The sequence below is a fragment of the Austrofundulus limnaeus genome, unplaced genomic scaffold (assembly GCF_001266775.1).
Source record: "Austrofundulus limnaeus strain Quisiro unplaced genomic scaffold, Austrofundulus_limnaeus-1.0 Scaffold3, whole genome shotgun sequence".
Classification (NCBI taxonomy): Eukaryota; Metazoa; Chordata; class Actinopteri; order Cyprinodontiformes; family Rivulidae; genus Austrofundulus; species Austrofundulus limnaeus.
In genome coordinates this window covers 1,847,690-1,853,472 of record NW_013952405.1, presented here as the reverse complement: position 1 = coordinate 1,853,472, position 5,783 = coordinate 1,847,690, and positions in this window count along the sequence as shown.

Below are 5,783 nucleotides of genomic sequence, written 5' to 3'. Positions count from 1 at the left end.
GATAGATAGATAGATAGATAGATAGATAGATAGATAGATAGATAGATAGATAGATAGATAGATAGATAGATAGATAGATAGATAGATTTGCTGTGGTGTGAAATTGGGGTCATGACCCCACACGGTCAGCAGGGTCAATTCAAACAGCAGGACTGAGCTCAAGAAGGTCATTAAAGAGACACAAAGTCCTGATGGGGAGAGGCTGAATGGGGTGTGTGTGAGTGTGTGTGTGTGTGTGGGGGGGGGGGGTGCTGTTGTTAACCCCTTCCCCTGCCTCCCTGCTGAAACCAGAGGAAGCGGCGCTAAAGGAAATGGAGTGGAGGAGAAGATGAGAGGTCATAATATTGTAGCATAGCAACCCAGGTTTCAGTGTGGGTTGAGGCAGGCAACAATATATAATATTGCTGAGAGGTTAGACAGCTTAGAAGGACCTTTCAAGATGGATGTGGAAAGAGAGGTGCACTTCCTGCTCTGAAGAGGGGGAGGGAAGTTGGAAGAAGGTGTATGTGTGCGTGGGTGGGTGGGTGGGGGGTTGGAGGTAGTCAGTTGAAAAAAAAAAAAAGAATAGCTCAATCCTCCCATCCTCATGCACTCCCCMTTTTTCCTCTCCCTCTCCTTCCCCGTTACCATGTTAGTTTGCCTATCTCGATCTCTTCCTCCCTCCTTCTCCCTCCGCTCTGCGCATCATTAAAACAAGCAGAGTAGTGTTCAGAGCGTGGGGCTGAACTGAGACGGTGACCTCCACAATAAGAAGATGTTCTAGCTTCAGGGAAGAGAAGGTCGTTTTGTACTCCTCCTCCTTTCTATCTCTTTTTTTCCTCTCTCCTACTACTTCCAATAGAGTAAATGAGATTTGGAGGGGGTAGTGGAGGAAGGGATCAAGAGGGTAGACATGCAGACGGAGTAAGATGGCAAGATGCAGATGAAGAGAGGGCGGCTTAATGTAGAATTCATAAAACAGAGAAGTGGAATATGATAAACAGAAAAGATCTGAGTTCCCCTAAAGTGGAGTGGCGAGCAGGGTTAGAGTGAGTAAAAATTCACGTAAAATGACGATAAAAGGCCCAAATAAAAGTCTGCCGATTTTTCCTTTTCTGCCATGAACTGTCAGAAGTACTTTTTTTTGTGTTAGTGTTTCCACGAACACCACTAGTCACAGTGAGGTCAGTGAAGGAGTAATTTTTATCAAAGAACACCTCAGTGTGAAGGGTGATGTGCACGCTGTCTGCAGCCATGTCCACCGGCCTTTTTTTTTTTTTTGGTCCAATATATAGTAAGATAGATGTGAAGGCCCGAGGCTTTAGGGAGGACACAAAGTCCTATGGGTGACACAAGGACAGGCAGTGGTGTGAACAGCTCCAGCCCCTCCTCCCCGCTCTCTTCCCTTCCTTTCTGCACGTTGCCTTCGCACAGGAACAAAAYGTGTGGGCAGCAAGCACAAACACATTCTCTGTATCCTCCAGATGATTATACAGCCTTTAAATCCAATAACCTCGATTCATTCTGCTTTTCCTGGTGTCATTCTGCTCTATGGCTCATTYATTTACACTTTTTTAAAAAATCCACTCCTCCTTCCTTCCCTAATTCACTCTTTTCCTTCATCCTCCTTTCCTTTCTACCTTCGGCGAACTTTGGTCCAATACTCTTAATTTGCTCTGTCCYCACCTCCCCGCCGATGGGGGGGCTCTTTATAAAAAGCCTTGTCGTTTACTGATAMTGATTTGAGTATCGCCGAGCTGCACCTTCACACGTGTTGTTGTCTCACACCTTGTGCCAAACACTCCTTTGTGAAGCCTTCCCCCGTCCCCCGCCTGCACCTGGTAGAGATAGTGTTCATTCAGCCGCAGGCACTGTCGTTTATACAAGCAGAGCTATAGGATGGCACAGGCAGCGCACAGCTGTTCTCCATGCTATATTGATAGTGAAGCGTAGTGGTTGAGCTTTCAAAATGCCCTGTTTCATTTTTTATGACAGCTGCATTTTTTTTTAAATATTAATGTTAACGCTTAGAAAAAAAAACGTTTGCGTGCATTTGGGGACAATAAATGTTCAATTAGGAAAAAAGAAAAGTTTTCCAAAAGTTTGTTTTGTTCCTGATCGTTATACTGTTGTTGGGTATTCAAATTTAAGATGCCAAAAAAGTTTCACCCGTGTCCTTTCTAGTTCTCTTTGTCTTGAATAAAGATTGACAAATGACAAGTTCAGTTTTGTCATTTAAATTTCAAATTTAAGTGGGAAAATATACAGCAGTTTGTCCTTTCAAAAAGATGAACAAAAATAGTATTTATGCCTGAAATTACGCCYTCTTATCCCTAGCTGAAGCTAAAACGTTTCTTTTTTTAAAAAAAAGTTAGTTTTAATATAATGAATATTTTCTGAAATCAACATATGGGTAAATGTTTGATTCCAAAAAGCTAATTCGCCCACTCAAATTATTCATTAAGGASAGACTCACAATATTTCTAAATTTACAAAATGCTTTTACTAAACCTGTTGGAGAACACGACTGACTGCAGCTATCAATGCAAACAAACAAAAAAAATAGACATCATTACATTGACCAGCACCATTTGAAAATCCAAAGAAACTTATAAACAGAAATGTCAAAATCCTTGAACAACTTCATAACTGAATGTGGCTCTGATGGTCAGAAACATGTCTGTAASCTTCAAGGCATTGGTCCCCCAATAACTGGCTTTCAGGTAGTTCAGTGAAAAATAATCTCCAACATCGCTGTCTTAAAATAGAAACAACTAAAGGAACCACGGAAGCTGTGTTAGATAAGCTAAGGGTAATAAATCAGACCTAACTTACACATTTCTCACTCCGAGTCAAATAGCCTAAACAGGACTGCTAATTGGATTTAAGGATTTTTAGGGATTTTGGTATAATGATGGAGACCGTGGCTAAAGTTATTTTTAAAATGTTCTTCTCTGGTAAAAATGCACCCAGACAAATATAAGCTAAGGAAACCATCAGTACAGTGGAGGAGGTACAATAGTGTGGGCTGCCTTGAGTAAGTGTGAATGAAATGTATTGGTTTATTAAATGAATTTTAGACACAGTCTTTTATCTTAGACTTTGTAATAATTTACTTTAACCAGTTAGTAAGTAAACATGTTTTATTTCAGAAATGTACTGTTTTAGAGTTATGACATCCTATCTGGGAAGGGAATAGGCTCACTATAAAAGCATTGCTATGACATGGAAGTGAAAGCATTCTGTCTGCTTGTGGATGGGATGAACCAAAGTGCTGTGATTTTCTTTATTTCTGTGGAAATAAACATTCAAGAGTGAGCACTGGACCGGTTCTCTGCACTTGATTCGGGCCCTTTTGTACACATTTATTTTCAAAATATTGGATTGAAAATACACTGTAATATCATTGTATATGTAGTTAGGTTTTTATGAAATATATCATGATATATCACAGAGTAGTTTATGCAGGTGATAAAAGTTAGGATATTAAGATGACTGACAAATAACCTAACATCATCATCCTGACTTTGGGAATTGTTTTTGTTTTCAAAAATGTAGAATGTAAAGTAAAAAAGGACAAGACAGTTTTGATTTGATCAAGAAGATGTATGGATGAAAACAAAGTGGAAATTCTTTACTAAAAKGTACCTGTGGAAATTCCCCAGACAAAAATGTTTTGGAAAAATKTTGTCCTTTTGTGTGCTATTCATTTATTTATTTAATTGTTTTTGTAATTACCAATCCACTGTTTTTCTACAGTAGTACTACTTATCAAACATGATCACTGGGATTTTCCTCATAAATAGCATTTTCTTGAGAAAATAACTTCCCAAACTCTATTTATCCATCTTCTTTACCCCCTTTCCCCTTTCTGGGTTGAGTGGAGAGTCAATGCCGTTCTTCAGCAGTCACTCTGCTAGAGACAGGGGACATCCTGGATAGGTCACATGTCTATACAACCATTCATGCTCTCACTCAAACGTACAAGGACTAGAGATGTGACAGTCGCAAATGTTTCGAATCGTTTCAATGGATCTTTACAACAAACAATAGGAACTGAGTTGCAGACAGGAAAGATCCATTTGTAGTTTAGTTTTTTAKTCAGTTTTATTTTTTCCTCCTTAACCACAGAGCCTTTTCGTCTGTTATTTAACATTCATCAGTAGGAACATTTTCAAAACTCTTATGAAGCTATGCTTCCAAAAACAAGACAAATTCATCCAATAAAAATGTTAACTGGGACATTTTCACAGGATCATCAATGCAAATTATGTTTGATTACCTTGTTGAAAAAGAATAGTTCTAACTGCTCATGAAATAATTTACAGTCCAACTTTGTCAGCCACGAGTGTTTGAAAGATTTCAACTAAAATCATACAGGTTCAAGTCCACGTACATGAACTCCTGAACTTAAACTGAAAGTTCATAAATTTTGAAATGGGTGTTTGGTGGAACGGTTCAGGCAGGGTCGACCCGTGGCATAAGTGTGCCGTCCATCTAGGGTGCACCTTAACAAAATACAGATTTTTTTTTGTTAATAAAATGCTCTGAGTAGATCTTTTACAGATTTTTTTCAAGGAAGTATAACCCTCCTCATTGCGGTCAGCAGATGGTGGCAGGTATGAGGTAGACTTCTGTTATTCTGTTTCAAATGAATTATATTGTTAACTGTTATAATTAGACAACCTGGTTTCTAAAGATAAAAAACAATAATATCAAAGACAAAACATTTAACTTGATATGTAAATGTATGTAAATTGGCAGTGAGATTTAGAAATTTGCACAACGGGGGCCACCTGAAATCTTACTGTATGGGGCTGGCCATCAGGAGAACCTGACAGCTTTTTGAACATCCTCTGACCAGACTGATGAGCTAACAGCTAGACTGAGATGGACCAAGACCAAACTGTACAGCTGTTATTTTAAAGCAACTCAAAGGTCAAATAATTTATAGTGGTTCATTCAAACACTGAAATTTTGGGTTTTGTAGTTGACTTGTCAGTCTGATTTAAATAAAAATCTGTTTTTGAACCTGAGACTAGTCAAAGAGCTACCTCCAACAGGCAAGGTGTCAGTTGTTTATAATGTTTCCACAGAAACCCACTCTAATTATTTGAACCATCTTTTAAAGTAAATGGACTGTACTTGTACAGCACCTTTCTACCCAACCAGGATATTCAAAGCGCTTCACACTACAATCTGTGCCCTCATTTACCCATTYACACAGCACTCTACCAGATCTCCTACAAAGCTAACATATACAATCATCTATGGAGACTAATCAGTGCCAATCACATTTATACACTGATGGGACACACATCAGAGGCATTGGGGTTGAGTATCTTGCCCAAGGACACAATGGCTGTGTCTCAATTCATGGGCTGAGTCCTCATGAGGACCCAGCCTAGCTGGGCCACGTAGGCCACATCCTTGCTGGGCTGGGTAGGATGCTCAAAACTGCTGCGAAATGAGACGGTCCAGCMTTCGCCTGATGTCGGCTTCACGTAGGTTTGCGTGACCACGTGCTCACCCGTTACCAAAGTGATCAGTTTCATGTCGGAATTAAAATGCTTCGGGATGTGTTTACACGTCTTTTTTACTGGAAGAATAAATTCACAGTTAAAAGGGTAAACGTAAATAAAGAAAACAATAATTTGGGTTTAGCTCCAGTATCTACAATGGAGTAATAGGGCCACACATTTTTTATTATTATTATGAAAATGAAGTCATATGAGAATAAAGTCAGTGCTTGGTGACCTTAAGAATGCTGGAACAATTTATTCATTTAGTAGAATGCTTAAAAG